This window comes from Lissotriton helveticus, chromosome 11 (genome assembly GCF_964261635.1).
Source record: "Lissotriton helveticus chromosome 11, aLisHel1.1, whole genome shotgun sequence".
NCBI lineage: Eukaryota > Metazoa > Chordata > Amphibia > Caudata > Salamandridae > Lissotriton > Lissotriton helveticus.
This window is the reverse complement of record NC_136072.1, coordinates 55,988,690-56,006,723: the sequence shown is the minus strand read 5'-3', so window position 1 is coordinate 56,006,723 and position 18,034 is coordinate 55,988,690. Positions and strand designations below refer to the sequence as shown.

Genomic DNA, 18,034 nt, shown 5'->3' with positions numbered 1-18,034 from the left:
TTTTCTTATTTTTTTTGCTTTCCTTCTTGCATTCTTTTTCTCTTTTCTTCAGTCTTTCATTCTTTTTCCTTCAATCATTCATTTTTTTCTGTTTCATTCTTTCTTTTTCTCTTTCCTTCTCCTTTCTATCTATCTCTTTTCTTTACTTCTTGCTTTCTTTCATTTTTTGTTCTCTATTTCTTTCATTTTTTCTTTCCTTTTTCATCCTCTTTCTTTCCTCTTTCAGCCGACCTATATACAATATTTACTTACGAATACAAAACTACATTATTAAATACTTAGTTAAAATAGAGTTATAGTTAAGAAAAAAGGTTGAAAACATATACACTTCATGTTAGAAATAGGGTTTAGATTGATACTGGTACATCAGGCTGATATCACTCAATCGAGCTGCTTGTTTCCCTCCCAAAGCTTAAGGGCCAGAATCAAATATTTTACTGTATTGCCCACTGATTTCGATGTAGAGCCCTTAACATAAAATAATACTGTCTCTGACCTTGTCCTTATGCCCTCCACATTAAACATGGGCTTTAAATGTTTTTTCCGAGCATCAAGTAATGCACATAATGTGTTTGTTTGTCTCCTGAGCTGACTTACACGTCCTGCACATACTGTCTGTATGACCCTTTGATTTCCAGACACCATTGAAATCCTTGAAAGGGAGATTTAAAAAAACTAAAACTCAAAATAGGCACTCTTCCCCTGAGACCGCGTATTAAAATCAAGGTAAGGTTGCCTTGAAAAAGTAAAAGGTTTGGTGATGCACTTATTGTGTTTATATGTTGCTACTGCCCCCATATCCCTAAACAGACTTGAGGCTTTGACGCCCTTTTTCACCACTAGCTCCGGGACACTCTCGACATGCTTGCTAATGTCGCCCTAGGGGCAAGATTGTAATCTACCAGCCACTTTGCCCGAGACTCTCCGAAAAAGTATATTTCGATTAAAACTTCACTAATAAGTACTTTTAGGGTACTAATTCCTGCCTCCTTAGAATCTATAAGGTAAGTGATTTGGTTGCAGGCAAGAGAGTTAAGCGTAGTTCTGGTCTTAAATGGCACAATGGGATAGACTCCCTTAGACTAGGGTGACCAGATTTTCCGGATGAAAAACCGGGACTGGCCCAGACATAGAAATAGGACTAAATGTCCTATTAGGTCTCAGGGCTTCTTATATACAAATATATATAACATTATATATGTATATCCATATAGCCATGTAACAAAATTTAAATAAAGCGATCGCTCAGAGTTCTGTACTTTCTTCAGAAGTTGGTTTATTAGCAGTAACGCGTCAGTGTGTGAACAAGCTTGCTGTGCAAGTGAAACGCGTTACTGCTAATGGACCAACTTCTGAAGCAAGTACATAACTGTGAGCGATCGCTTTATTTAAATTTTGTTACGAGGACTTATGTCCGGCGCCCTCCGCCGGCTACAGCGATCCACTGCTTATGGCAAGGGGAGACAAAAGGAGCAACGCTTTTTTCCATATGTAACCAATATGAACTAATCTAGACTAGGGGTGGGCGGAATTTGCGTAATCACGTTACGCAAATCTCGGCGAAATGGTAAATAATCTCCGCGAACACGCAGAAATTCTGCGAACACACAGAATTGCTTGTTCGCAATGCTTTTTTACTGTTCGCAATCGCGGTTTGCGTGTTCGGGGGAAATATCTTGCGAACACGCATTGGAAAACGCGAATAAGCAAAAAATTCACGAAGTCGCGGAACGCGGAATTTTGGGCAATTTCGCGTTCTCCGCGGAACGCAAAATTACCCAAATTCCGCGAGCGGAACGGAATTTACCGCCCAGACCTAATCTAGACGTTGTTTGGTTGTGTCCCTTTTAAAACTGCTGTTGTTTTTAATTGGTGGTGGGGAAAGGGCAGTGTTTTCCCTTTAAATTGACACTCTTTACTTCACTCTGTGACCCAGTAGTAGGCTCAAGCCAAAACACGTAGGTCATCTTTGTTTGCATGCACCTCTGCACTTTGCTGAACACGGCCCTGTGACGAATGGAGGCTTATTCAACAAATTAATAATAAATTACCTTGTCGCAAAGGATTGTGTTGTGCCATTCTGCTCACCCTCGGGACATGTGGTGAATTGGAGGGCGTTTCTGCATGAAGGCTGAGAGGAAATATGGAACGTAGAGCTGGTCTACGTGAAGTGAGCACCCGGAAGTGAAGCTGCCCTGTAATACCGTCGAAATGTGGCGTTGTAGTAAGAAGGAGGGAGACTGCTCCGACTACTGAGCCTCAGCGGATCGAGGAGGGATGAGCACTGGAGATAAAGATTTATACTTACGGTGAGAGGCTTGACGGCGAGGTAAGGGGAGATGCCGCAGGGGCGCAACTAGGTCTTAATTTCGGGGGGGGCTAACATGGCAGATGAAGGGGCGTGGCTAATGTAAATCAATGGGGCGGAGCTAAAATGGCAGATAATCAGGATCGGTTAATGCTCAGGTCAAGCTGAGAAAAAAATGTGGTGAATTCTGCATTTGAAACTGGACAACAATTAAAGCACACATTTTTGTTAGTTTGATGCTTTGCCCCCCAAAACCCATACTCACCCTGATTCTTAAAATTACCCCTAGCACACCAAAACACATACCCACGCTGAACCCTAAAATTAACCCCCTCACACCCTAAAACCCATACCCGCCCTGAAATCTATAATTACACCTGGCACCCCAAAATCCATACCCATCCTATCCCTAAAATTATCCCCCCCGGCACCCCTAAACCCATACCCACCTCACACCCTAAAATTACCCCCTGGCACCCCAAAACCCATTACCACTCTGAACCCTAAAATCACCCCCCTGGAGCCCCAAAACCCATACCCGCCCTGAACCTTAAATTACCCCTGGCACCCCAGAAACCATACCCATGCTGAACCATAAATTCCCCCCTTGCCCCCCAAAACCCAAACCCACCCTGAACCTTAAAATTACCCCAGGCACCCCAAAACCCATACCCATGCTGAACCATAAATTCCCCTCTGGCACCCCATAACCCATACCCACCCTGAACCCTAAAATAGCCCCCTGACATCCCAAACCCACACCTGCCCTAAACCCTAAAATTACCCCTGGCACTATAAAACACATACCCACGCTTAACCCTAAAATTAATCCCATGGCACCCCAAAACCCACACCTACCCTGAACCTTAAAATTACCCCTGGCACCCCAAACCCAAAATCATAAATGCCCCCCGGCAACCCATAATCCACACCCTCCCTGAACCGTAAATTCCCCCTGGCACCCCATAACCCATACCCACCCTGAACCCTAAAAGTGCCCCCTACACCCCAAAACCCACACCTGCCCTGAACCTTAAAATTACCCCTGGCACACCAAAACACATACCCACGCTGAACCCTAAAATGTCCCCTGGCACCCCATAACCCATACCCACCCTGAACCCTAAAATAGCCCCCTGACATCCCAAAACCCACACCTGCCCTAAACCTTAAAATTACCCCTGGCACTATAAAACACATACCCACGCTGAACCCTAAAATTAATCCCATGGCACCCCAAAACCCACACCCACCCTGTACCTTAAAATTACCCCTGGCACCCCAAACCCCATACCCATGGTGAACCATAAATTCCCCTCTGGCACCCCATAACCCATACCCACCCTGAACCCTAAAATAGCCCCCTGACATCCCAAACCCACACCTGCCCTAAACCCTAAAATTACCCCTGGCACTGTAAAACACATACCCACGCTGAACCCTAAAATTAATCCCATGGCACCCCAAAACCCACACCCTCCCTGAACCTTAAAATTACCCCTGGCACCCCAAACCCCATACCCATGCTGAATCATAAATGCCCCCCGGCAACCCATAACCCACACCCTCCCTGAACCATAAATTCCCCCCTGGCACCCCATAACCCATACCCACCCTGAACCCTAAAATTGCCCCCTGACACCCCAAAACCCACACCTGCCCTGAACCCTAAAATTACCCCTGGCACACCAAAACACATACCCACGCTGAACCCTAAAATGTCCCCTGGCACCCCAAAACCCATACCTACCATGAACCCTAAAATTGCCCCCTGGAACCCCAAAACCCATACCCGCTCAGAACCCTAAAATTACCCCCTGGCACCCCAATCCGTAACCCACCCTGAACCATAAAATTACTCACTGGCACCCTAAATCCCACACCCACCCTGAACTCTAAAATTACCCACTAGCACCCCAAAAAAAATTAACACTACAAACTTACACTACATTTGCATATTTGGAGGGGACTGTCCTCTTTGACGTTTCTATGTATGCAAGTCAAGAACAACATTCACAGTAACCTAGATATGCAGGCAGTAGGTAATGCTGTGCTGAAAAATGCATTAAAGTTACTGGAACGTACACAAAAAAATGCTGCCTGCTCTTCTGATACTATACTGTCTGGCTGATCAGCAGCACTGCGTCCTGGCATCCAGCCCCTCCCGAAGGTCTCACTGTGTAGATCAATGTGGGTGAAATGCACAGACAGCAGGGGCAAAGGGATGGCCAGTGCAGGTGATGCTTTTCCATTGTAAATTAATTTCTGCTGGTGTCATAGCCCAGGGTTTGCTGTCCGTGCACTTGTATGGAATACACATCTAAACAAGTGCACAGACAGCACACCCTGGGCTATGACGCCAGCAGAAATTCCTTTACAAAGGAAAAGCATCACCTTAACTGGCCATGCCTTCCCCCTGCTGTGCACATCTTCACACCCCATGCTCACAACCCATCAAGTGCTTAGGTGAAATCCCTGCCTTCAGGCAAGGATTTCACCTCTGCGCCACTCTAAAGGATAACAAGAGGTCAGGGCAGGGGGGGTTCACTCGCTGAAACTGTTGAGAGGCTGGCTGTCTTGCTTGGGCTGCCGGGCCTCTCAGAAAGCATTAAAAAAGTCACATTCTTGGATCGGATGCGCAGCCTTCTTGCATCATTTCAGTGCGTGTCATCGTAGCCCGGGCAGAGGAGGCGACGGGGGGGGGGGGGGCTGAAGCCCGGTGAGCCCAATGGGTGTTGCGCGCCTGGGAGATGGGATGCCTGCAGCGGCTCTGGTAGGTGTTTGCGATCGCCTTGTTGCTCGCACCTCACTGCCAGGCATTTTCTTTGCTCCAAACCGGTCTGGCAACATTGTATCTGCACGGAGACTCCGAGGCCCTAAAAGCCGTATTCCAGTGACACATCAGGCAGTACAAAACTGAAAGGTAGTCCTGGGAGTGTTTTACATATCCGCAATTGACGAGTGTACAATAATACAAGAAGTTATTTCTTTGGGGTGCATATTCTCAGTATTTATAATACACGAAGAAATATCGTTTTTTAAAGTGGCACATTGCAGTGCTGCAATTCAAACAAGGACTGTAATTATAAGAGCTGCCTTCTGAAAACATGGCTGACAGATGGAGCAAACGCAAATTAAAGCTCAAGGATATGTTCAATGATAATGGAGGCTCACAAGAAGGACCAGGATGCAGTCAAATTCCAAATATATTGAGTACACCACGTCAGCTATTAAGAGATTTTCAACAAGCCAGGATAATGGTGGTGGATAAATGGTGGGAAGGCGTCACCCTTAGTAAATACATCGAATGCAACCACATAAGAACACTTGTTCTATTTCTCTTTTGTTTCAGAGACCAATTTGGTTATTTTTTTGATGGGCCAATTTCAGCCCAAAAAACAGACTGGCCGATTTTTGCAGTTTGTTTTAGGAAAATAGGCATATGACATATACATTTATGCATTTTTTTCGAGTGTAGTAGGGATCAGAATAGGTCCTGATGAGTAAAGCAGTGGGGACTAGCTGCTTACGAAACGTGTCGACCAAGTAGGGCATAGCATATATCCCTACTAATAATCCCCCATTTTCATCCTCAGCTAGAGAAGTGAATACATTGGTTTTTTCCACTAGCCAGGGAATTTTGAAGTACCTCTATTTTTCACATATTTCCACACTCCCTTCCACTCACATCTTTAACACCACACATAGCCTTATTTCACAAAAACAAGTGCTCCCACGTATTTCGTAGGTCGAAGCCTGCCCCGCACCGTAGAGAGACGGGAAGACCCCTATGATGAAGCATGAGACTATGGGATTCTTAGTGTGTGAGGGGTATTTTAAAAACACATAGTGCTTTCTCCGGTCAACACCAGGATCAGCAAGACCCACCTTAACTATAGATCACTATATATTATTTTTTTTAAACTGAAAAATAAGTAGAATCCTATTGGTTATAAAGACTAAGAATATTTGTCCTACCAACCCTCAGTGACCTGGATTCAGATCTACTTCTCAAATGGCAGAGTGACACCACAGAATGCTCTATGAAATTAATAGAGACCCTTGTAATACATGCAGAGAAGAGATTAAAAGTGGCAATGGAGAAGATTGCAGCATTGGAAAAATCTCTAGAAAAATTCTTTGAAACTGCAGAAAGGAAAAAATCACTAGAAGAACTTGAGAATAGATTAGAAAAAACATGAAAAAGAGATCCAGCTGAAGAAGGTGAAGACATTCAATAGAGACAGAATTGACTATGCCACTGGCAGATTTTACACATTTGCACGCCGTTATGACTCAAACGTCAAGAAACAAACCATGAAACAGATTCAAGTACAGGAGCAACTTAGGATTTCAATTGTTGACAGCTCTGGGGTCAGTTCGGGGGATGAAGGAACCTAGATCGGCAGATCATAGATGGATTTTCCGGGGGAAATGCAGCTGTTACGTATGGCAACAAGGGGAAATGGAAAATGTATTCCCCCACTCCCCTCGGTACAGAGTAGCGAAAAGAACACAGTGCAGCAGGAAGGGGCAGAGGAAGAGGAAAGAAAGGCAGCATTAACCCTGATCCTAAGAAGGAAGATAACCTTGTGATCAGTCTATCCAGAGAGTATCTTAATGAGAAACACACATATCTGCTAAATAAGGGACTGACGTTTTGCCCTGACTCAGGCATGGGTCTTGCATCAGCTCGGATGGACGTTTAAATTTTTTGCAGAAAGCTGAAATTGAAGAAGTTCTTTGCAAATAGGTCTAGCCATATCTCACGGACCAAATAAAGAATACCTCTAACTAACCTTACGGTAGAAGACTTCGAACCCCTAAGGACAATGCTAGATTTAACGAGTGACGAAGAATCACAGGCATCCATGCCTGACGGGGCGACCACTTCGGATCTTTGTGTAGCTATGGGCATTGCTACAAATATGTCTGTGAGTAATGGACACAAAGGGAAATCCAAATTTTGCCCACAGTTACCTCCTGGAAATAAGGTGGATATCTTTCAGGAACTGGTGGCAGAAGACCTGAGGGACATCTACCTCAAAGAAAAAGATCACAGAAACCACAGTACCTCCAATATGAACGAGGAGGATTGGTGGGCACTCACAGACTTACGGCAAGACATGAATATTATCATCAAACACGCCGACAAGGGCGGAAATATTGTGGTGATGGACCTCAACAAATACCATCAGGAGGTCAGAAGACAGCTGGGGGATTCGACCAACTATGAGAAATTAAACAACAATCCGATCCACGATATAAAGTCCATTTTCCATGCGAAGCTGCATTATTGTCATGAAGAGTGTCTTATCGATGATGGTAAATTACAATACTTAAAGATTAATCATCCAATCATGCCAACCCTCTATGTACTGCCCAAGCTACACAAGAATCTTGAAAATCCACCCGGCCACCTAATTGTCAGTTCATGTGATCTCTTCTTGAAAACACCTCCAGATTCATAGATATCTTTAATCTTCCCTACGTCGCAGATCTACCATCTTAGATACTCGATTCTATGGATTTTCTAAATCGGATCAACAATACCCCTTGGAAACCATCACGTTACATCATGGCCACGATCAACGTGGTCTCCTTGTACACCCCAATAATTCATGAGGATGGTTTAAAAGCGTGTGAATACTTTGAGATCATGGTCACTCAACCTATCGAGTCATACCGAAATGCTCCTCGAAATGAAGTCCTTCTGTCTTACCAACAATGGGTTTATCTTCGTTGGCAAACTCTACAGGCAGAATTAAGGAACCGCCATGTGGACATCATTTGCTCCAACATATACAAATCTAGCGATGGGCTTTTGGGAGGCAGAATGCTTGTGGTCAGAAAGCAACAACATGGAGAGGGTGGTGCTATGGGTCCGTTATATCGATGAACTCTTCCTCATATGGGAGGGAGAGGAGGATGATCTGAAGGATTTTCTATCATCACTCAACAACAATTCTCTTAACCTACAGTTTACCTATACATACAGTAGGAACTCTGTTGATTACCTAGACATATGGATCTACATTGAGAATGAGAGAATATGTACCACCCTTTTCCGTAAGACCACATTGTGCAACAGCATTCTATCAGCAAACAGCGCACACCCAAAAGCCCTAAAGGGGAGCATTCTGTACAGAGAGTTCCTGCGGGCTTGCAGGAATTGCTCCGAGGAGGGGGAGTACACAAGACAAGTAGATGTGATGTTTGATCGATTCCTGAAGAGAGGATATCCAGTCACTGTCTTGGAAAATGCACGGTTAAGGGCCACCAACCTAAAGAGATAGGATTTACTGTTGCCCAAGCGCACTGTGACACCACCTGAATCTACTGCTGAAATAACAAGGTTTATGACGGATTTTAATAGGTCCAATACCAAAGTCCAACAGCTAATAATCAAACATTGGAATATTTTTAAGAAAGACCATGATCTTAAACAGTTTATTACAGAACAATCAAATATTACCTACAGAAAGGTACCGTCAATGGGCGACTTTCTGAGCCAGAGCTACTTTGCCAACAGAAATGCCAAACAAAACACCTACCTATCATACAAGGGGTTCACAAATGCCCCAAATGTAAAGCTTGTAACTATGGCTGCAATATGGTGGATATAACAACTACCGAAGGTTTTAAGAAACCCATCAAGAGAGGATCACATGTGAAACTACACATGTGGTTTATCTGCTGGAGTGTGGATGAGGTCAACGCTATGTTGGAAGTACTGTGAACAAATTAAAACTATGCATCCTCCAGCATTTGTGGGCAGTGACCAACAAGGACTTCACGTATGGGATGGCCAAGCATATGTGGAAAGAGCATGAAGGCATTCTACACAAAAACAACTTTTTTACTCTGGCATTGAACATATACTGATGAAGATCAGAGGAGAGGATAGAGAATTGGCCCTGAGGTGCACAGAATCAAGAAGGATAGTGACTCTGGACACAGAAAATCCATGGGGTCTGAATATGGACGCTGAACTATATACCTTTCCGTAAGACATCTGAAATGACTCTGGGAACATTGGATCAGGGGAGGAAGATATTTTTATATTCTTATATAAATAATTCCTTATGTGTTTGTTTTTTTACCCACTTCCCACATCTAAAGTTATATTTACATTTTGTAATCTGTGGCCAATAACCCATAGCAACAGTTCGAGTCTCGCTTTTTCTCCATTTACATGATCTCTTAATTGCATTTTTGAATCCATAATCTGGCTTTTAATGGAATGTGTGCTGCAATATGAAAAATATCTTAACTGTGTTTTAACATGTGCACAAGCCACTTTCTCCTTAATAGGGTACAATTGCATTACGCACTTTATCAATGAATGAGTAATTATGGTATCAACCAGATGACGATCTTTATGTTTCGGGTATTAATGCATTGTTCATCGAGATGGTTACTCTAGTACGAACACAAGCCACCTTTCCTTTGTCCACTCAGGATGAGAATTACACTCAGCACTTTATACGTATAAATTCAATGTTGATGAATACCACAGAGAGGAACTTTTCCCCAGTTTTCGCTATATGTTACAGGAAACATGCACAATGGACTTTGTTTAGAATGTTTACGTAAGCATGAGTCACTTTTCTCCTTCATCAGCAGTTAATTGCACCTTAAAACCTAATTTCTTTCTGTAAATTTACAGATTTAAGACCATGTTAGCTACAGTTTTTCTGTACTTTACAGGAAATATGCATGGTGCACTTTAACATATCATGAGTATGTACTTAATATATATCCAGTATATCTGGCCATGAGTCTGAACAAACCTGATGATCTGTGCACTTTAACATATTCTGAGTATGTACTTAATATATATTTAATATATTTGGTCATGAGTGTGAATAAACCTGACAATTTATGCTATGATATCCAATTTTGGACATCCAATAATGGTGTAGTTTCCAGTATTTCCTCTCCCTTGCTATGCCTTGACCAATCTTTAGATCCAGGACAAAATATTGGCTTATTGAAACATTTGACACAGCTCCTATCTCGAGGGATGTTTGCTTAAAGCACAGTTACAGATGAGTCATTCTGATTAGAAGTAGAGATGAATACTTCACCCCCAAAATCATTCTCTTCAAATTTTGTTATGCCTGTGATGCTATTTTGTATTGACACTCCATGAATGATTCATATAATTCTGTATAATTTTCCATAAATGTTGGTACATTCCTTCTGCCAGATGAAATTTTAGGAAAGTCTCTCCCCCCTTTTTTTACAGATTGATTTATATGTCCCTGACTTTGTGTACTTTACAAGGTTGAAATGCCTGCTATATGTCTATTTGCAATGCTGCTGACATATTTCTAGAACATTTTCCTTTTTGTAACCAATATGAACTAATCTAGACATGTTTTCATTGTGTCCCCTTTAAAACTGATGTTGTTTTTAATTGGTGATGGGGAAAGGGCAGTGTTTTCCCTTTAAATTGACACTCTTTACTTAACTCTATGACCTAGTAGAAGGCTCACGCCGAAGCGCGTAGTTTATCTTTGTTTGTATGCACCTCTGCACTTTGCTGTACATGGCCCGTGACGAATGGAGGCTTATTAAACAAAAAAATAATAAATTACCTTGTCGCAAAGGATTGCGTTCTGCTCACCCTCGGAACCTGTGTTGAATTGGAGGGCGTTTCTGTATGAAGGCTGAGAGGATATATATATATTAATATATATATATATATATATATATATATATATTCACTGAAAAAAACATAGGTTTCAGGCACGTTATTGTTTGGAATTAGCATTTAAAAAACCTTAAAAATTCCCTGAAAAAACCATAGGTTTCAGGGGCGTTATAGTTAGCTGGACATTTCACTCGTACAAAACCATTGAAATTCCTCCGTTATAGTTAGTTCTACTAACTACAACTTGCGCGCCCGCAATCCACTGCTGATGATGTCACAAATTACATCATTCATGACATGGTCAGTGACATCACTGATGACATCTCAAATGACATCACTGATGACATCATCCAGTGAATGTGGTTCGGTTCGATATTTAAATATGTATTATATATATAGTAATCTGCATTTAAGAATGATTGGATGTATAAGTGTCTGGATGGAGGATTTAGTAGCAGTGTGATTGACTGTTTAAGTGACTAATTTAAAATGTCTCACTAAATATATGGGATAGTGATTAAACTGTGTGAATATCTGCATCACTCTGTATCTTGTTGTGTAAACTACTGCATAAGTTGGATACTAGCTACATTAAAGTCTATATTAGTTATTGATTAGTTAACAGAGTTTTTGTATGGGAGAGTGAATGTGTGTGGGGTTGGGTGGGGGGTGTGTGACTGTCCAAAGATGTGTAAATAGTTGATTTAGTAGGTATATGAGGTTAAGACTGCATGTGGAAACAGTTGCTTGGGTGAGTGAATGTCTTTCTGGGTATGGTGATGAGCAAATATATCTGTCAATGATACATGTCCAACAAAGTAGAAAAATAAAAGGCAGTGTATGTGACAGTTGTTGTATAATAATAAGTATACATTAGAGTTAGTGATTGTATGAGTGACTGTATGGATAACCGTATACTTGTAATAGTGATGTTATAAGACACTAAGTATGAGTTATTATATAAATGAATGAATGAAAGAACACTTATAAAGCGCGTCGTTACCCAAGGGCATCCCAGCGCTAAGACACCAAGTAAGTCACGAGGCAATTACTGGAAGAGGAAAGTTTTCACAAGTTTTCTAAACTTAAGATGGTCAGGTTCAGAACGTATATACAATGGAATACTGTTCCAGAGTCTGGGACCATTATATGAAAACAATCGACCTCCGCTTCGTGCATGTTTGATTTTAGGCACACAAATTAAGCCTTTTTTTCCTGACCTAAGAGTCCTATTGAGGACATACCATTGACTCCAGGTACGGATCAGAGGCGAGCCCTTTCCTGACATTGATTTATCAATAATACAGAGAGCTTTAAAGTGTACTCTTTGCTGGACCGGGAGCCAATGAAGAGAGGCCAGGGCTGGCCTAGTAGACGTGCGCTTGGGAACATTCATTAGCATGAGTGCCACGCACTTTTGTACTATTTGTAGTCTGTTAATAGTAGCCAAGTGGGCTCCAAGATATAGCGCATTGGCATAATCGAGCCGAGACTATACAATGGCCTGTACCAATAATCGTCTTGCTGCAAACGGAAGCATAGGAAGTATCTTTCTAAGCCTTCTAAGCAGTCCGTAGCAGATGCTGCCACTGTACGAGATTGATCTCCAAAATCTAGATTGGAGCCAATCCAAACTCCTAAGCTCTTGACTCGATTTTTCGGTACCGGAGGGGGACCCAAACAATTAGGACACAAATGGTCAATGTTTAAAGGAGCGGATTTCCCAAAGAGCATAAGCTTGGTCTTAGTTCCATTAAGCTTCAAGAAGGAGCTGCTCATCCATCCCGAGACTTTCTGAAAACAAGTAGCCAGGTCCGGATCAGATCGGTTAGATTGTTTTAAGGAGACAATCAATTGAGTATCGTTGGCATAAGAAACAACCTGTACCCCAAATGGAAGTACTGTTTCTGCCAACAAACTCATGTAAACATTGAACATCGTGGGGCTCAGGGAGGATCCCTGGGAACCCCACAAGTCAATGAAATCGCTTTTGAGGAACAATCGCCTTCAAAAACCGAGTATACCCTCTCCTGATGAAAGGACTGTAGCCACCTAAGTGACAGCCCAGTAACTCCAGCATCCCTCCGTCTTTGTTTCATAATGCGATGATTGATGTATCGAAGGATCCTCTAAGATCCAACAAAATAAGGATAGCGCAGCCTCCACCGTCAAGGGTCTTCCTGATTTCTTTTACTGCAGCCAGCGTGGTTGTTTCTGTTCCTTGTTGGGGTCTAAAACCAGTCTGTGTGACATGTAGCCGGTTATTATTTTCCGAAAATGCGGATAAAATTGAGTTGGTATATTTTTCAGCAAGTTTACTAACCCCTGGAAGCATGGAAATTGGGCGGTAGTTTCCCCAGTTATCGGGATCAAGGTTAGGTTTTTTAAGAAGAGCTTTAACTCTGGAATGTTTCCATTGCGGTGGCACAATCCCAGTTTTAAATGAAGAGTTTATACAATCAAGTATAACCGTTGACACTACTTCAGAAACTTTTTGAAGAACACTGGGAGGCGCGACGTCTAACGGAGACCCCGATTTAAGTTCTTTAAGCAGCCCTTCCAAGGTTTTCAGATCCAAAAAAGGAAAATGCTCAAGCCGTGGGCTAGGGGAGGAGGAGTATGCTCCTATACTTAATACTGGCATTTGAGACAGGGGGAAATGAATTATAGATCATTTGTATCTTCTCAGAGAAAAAGTCAGCAATTTGGTCACAACGTAATTGGACATTCTGTGGGCCAACAGAGGATGTAGCAGGAGAGAGAAGTTTATTTGCAAGTTTAAATACCTCACGCGAAGAGTTCGCCGCGAGGAACTTTCCTTGATAGTAGAGAGCTTGTGCATTTTTTATTTCCTTTTTATATATTTTAATGGCTTCTCGATATTTAATTCTGCTCAATGCAGAGAAGTCTTTCCTCCAATATCTCTCACATTTTTTACATGTCTGTTTAAGCTGACGTAGGTGATGGGAGTACCGAGGATTTTTTTTTTATCTCCCGATTTTTCTGAGATTTCAGTTTTAGGGAGAACAGAGTTAAGAGCCTGATCAATCCAGTTATTGAAATTATCATTAGCCAGAGTCAGATTAAGGTGGCCTATAGAAACAGTGTTGGTAAGTTTGTTAATGAAAATGTCTAGTGGGAGTTTAGACCATTGACGAGTGATTTTCGTAGCTCTAGCCGTACATATGTTCGCCTCTAATAACATCACAGTAAAGGGAGTATAAAATGATCTGACCATATAATGGGAACAGCATCTCCTACTGAAAGATGGCTAATGTTGAAAAATATGGGATCCAACAGGTGACCTTTAGAATGAGTAGCGTTATTCACTTTCAATAGGAGTTGGAACATGGCCAGTACATTCACCAGTCCTTGTGTAGAGGCTAATGACTCATTCTCCAAATGCAGATATGAATAAATGAAGTGGTGTAGCCGAGTAAATGTAAGTATGATAAATTGTTTGCATAAGTCAGTAGGATGACTGCATAAGTGAATAAGATGTGTGCTGGTGTTTAATGTCGATATAGGTGTATAAGTATATTTGATAGTGTTCTATTGATCTTTGTCAGCATGTATGAGTGAATCTATAGGTAAGTGTTAAGATGTGTGTCTAGATCTAGGAATCACTGAGTGGGTTTTTAGAAACTTGTATTGGTGCATCAATGGTTTCAAATATGGAACTCTGTATTTTATAGTGAGTGATGAAAGGTTATACTAGTGTATGATGAGGTGTATCAGATTGTCACATGGATGATGTCATCAGAGATGTCATTTGAGATGTCATCAGTGATGTCACTGACCATGTCATGAATGATGCAAAATGTGACATCATCAGCAGTAGATTGCGGGTGCGCGAGTTATAGTTAGTAGAACTATCTATAACTGAGGCATTTCAATGGTTTTGTACGAGTGAAATGTCCAGCTAACTATAACGCCCCTGATACCTATGGTTTTTTTCAGTGAATGTCTAAGGTTTTTTAAATGCTGATTCCTAACTATAACGTGCTATAACGTGTTAAATGGTAATTTCTAACTATGCCTACAGAGATAGGACATGTGAAGAAAGAAGAAAAAATGCACAGAAAGAAAAAAAAGAAATGCAGAAAGAAGCAACAGAAGTCAACAAAGAGGAAGAAAAGTGCAGGAAGAAAGAAAACGTGCAGAAAGAACAAACAGAAGAGCAGAAAGAAGCCTTGTTGCAAAATCATCCTGTACCCTCAACTTTTTCAGACGGGTACTGGTGGTAACTGACTCTGACTAACCAGTCCTAGAGCCAGTGCTATGTTAAAAGACACTTAGAATACAGTGAAAACATCTACATACACTAGGGAACACTATGCGTTGGGGTCTCCCTGTGATTAGCATGACCTCCTCTGTAAGCCCCTAGTATATAATAGGGAAGGGGGATTAAAACTACCTCTTAAAACGCGCCACAGTGCATGTTTGCAAATGTCACCTCAGGCCCCGTCCCCTCCCTTCCCCACTGTGTAAATGCGCCCTGTGGCCGTTTTAAGTTGGGCGATTAAGTCCCCTTGAATCCTGAGGGTTCCTAGGGTCCAACTAGCCCACCAAGTATCTCCAGTAAGCGCCACAGAGCTGCGTTGCAGAGAGGTGTAAAAAGGGGCACAGCCTGCACCACCTCTCTGCAACGCAGTGCAGTGGCGCATACTGGAAGCACCTGATGGGCTAGTCGGCCCCCAGGGTCCCTCAGGATTGAAGGGGAATTATTTTGCCAACTTACAACGTGCCACAGGGCGTGTTTGCACACGTCACCTCAGACCCCGTCCCCTCCCTTCACCACTGTGTAAAAGTGCCCTGCAGCCGTTTTAAATTGAGAGATTAAGTCCCCTTGAATCCCAAGGCTCCCTAGGGTCAAACTAGCCTACTAGGTACCGCCAGTAAGTGCCACAGAACTGCGTTGCAGAGAGGTGTAAAAAGGGGCATGGCCTCTGAACACCTGTCTGCAACGCAGCTGCCTGGCACATACTGGCGATACCTCTTGGGCTAGTTGGCCCTCAGGGACCCTCAGAATTGAAAGAGAATTAATTCCCCAACTTACAACTCATCACAGACGTGTTTGCACAATGGTGAAGGAAGGGGGCGTGTCCTGAGGTGACATGTCTGCAAACACGCCCTGTGGCATGTTTTAAGTTGGAGAATGAATTCCTCCTCAATCCTGAGAGTCCCTGGGGGCCAACTAGCCCACCTGGTACCTCCAGTATGCGCCAGAGAGGCCACGCCCCTTTTACAACTCTCTGCAACGCAGCTCCGTTGCGCTTACTGGAGGTACCTGGTGGGCTAGTTGGCACCCAGGGACCCTCAGGATTGAAGAGGAATTCATTGGAGCTGTGTTGCCCCCCTCCTCTGGCCACGTAGAGCCCCGGGGACCCCATCCCCCGGGCTGGTCTTTGTATATATATATATATTTTTTTACATTTAAAATTTTGGGGAGGGGGCCGCGTGGCCCCCCTCTCGGGCCACTTGTAGCCCCGGGGACCCCATCCCCCGGGGCTGGCCCTCTCCGTCGGGGATCGTGTGGGGGTCCCCAATCCCCCCACGGTCCCGCCGGCTCCCCGCTTGAGCCGCCATTTCTTTTCCACATGGGGAGCTGCTAAGATGCAGCTCCCCGTGTGGAAAAGCAATTTGGTTTCCGAGGCTCCCGCCCTGTCATAGCAAACAACAGTGTCCCAAGGACACTGCTGGAGCCGACCCTGGGGGGTGGCGGTCCCCAGGGCCATCATTGGCTCCAGGGGGGGACGCACAGCCCCCCTCCCACTTAATTCAAAGCCCCCCAATTTAAATATTTAGAGCCTCAGGGAGGTGGCGATCCCCGGGGCGTGTGAGGGGGCTTGAGACCCCCACACAGGGTATTTTTTTTTTAAACCCCCGGGGTGGAGTGGCGGTCCCCGGGGCTGCGGGGGGTAGTGTGCCCCCCACAATCACATTCAAGTCGAGCCCCGGGTGGTGGCAGTCCCCAGGGCTGTGGGGGTCCGTGTGCCCCCCACATTTATTCATGCTTTGCCCCGGTGGGTGGCGGCCCCCAGGGCAGTGTGGGGGGGATTGGCCCCCCCACACTTTTTTTTGTCTGCCCCCGGGACGTGTTCCCCCTCGAGGCTAATTAGCAATGAGGTGCGGAAGCCCGCGGTTAAAAAAAAAATATATAGGCTGGATCCGCGCAGCGCAAAATAACTCAGCTGATGAAATAAGTGCTTTACAGACTTGAAGCATGGTGGGAATTACTAGAACAGAGACAAAACTGAGAGGGCTGTGAGGAACAAATAGGAATGCTGGTAATCACAGGAAGTCCAATGAATGCATCCAGGTCAGGGGGTCTGGTCCTTACAGGAAGAAGTAAGCCAAGCACCTGGTTTAGTGGGCCGGCTTCCTTTATACTCCCAGAGTGACCTGACCTGAGACCTCCATTTAATATGTAATGACACACAAGGAAATGACACTAACACTCAAAGAAGGTGTATTATGCGAGATGTCATTTAAAACCTGGACAGGGTGCAAGTAGCTTGCAGTGTAACACACATATTTCAGAACTTTCCATCACAGAAATGGGAGTAAAATGTTTTTTTGTGTCAAAGTATGATGTGTGCAAGGGATTCTGTATACAAAACAAACCTGGCAAGAGCCATTCAAGTGACCCCACTCTGGAGTTCCTTAAGTGTCTAGTTTTAAAAAATGTACAGGTTTGCTAGGTTTCCCAAGGGTTTCAGTAGCGAGCACTAGGTATGCTCACACAAGCGAGATGCCTTTTTTGTTGAGAGACTTAGAGGAATGCTGGGAGGAAGGACGTTTGTGGCTCCCTCCATTTCAGAAATGTGAGGATATTGTGGTTTTTAGTCAAAGTCTGAGGTGTGTAAGAACTGGTGGAAGCCACAGTAGTCGCCACACCCTCAATTTCTCTAGGTGTTTAGTTTTTTTAAAAATTACAGTTTTGCAAGGTTTCCATAGGTGCTGGCAGAGCTAGGGCCCAAAATCCACAACTGCCCACTTTGCAAAAAAAGGGTAAGTTTTAAGTGGAAAATGTGATGTATCCACATTGTGTTTGAGCCTGTTTC

At 43.5% G+C, this 18,034-nt stretch overlaps 1 protein-coding gene across 1 annotated transcript in view; it reads left to right on the top strand.

Moving 5' to 3' along the window:
- LOC144790707 (cytochrome P450 2J2-like) overlaps positions 1-18,034 on the top strand; it is an 83,148-nt gene that overhangs the window by 63,392 nt on the left and 1,722 nt on the right. The window lies entirely within an intron of this gene.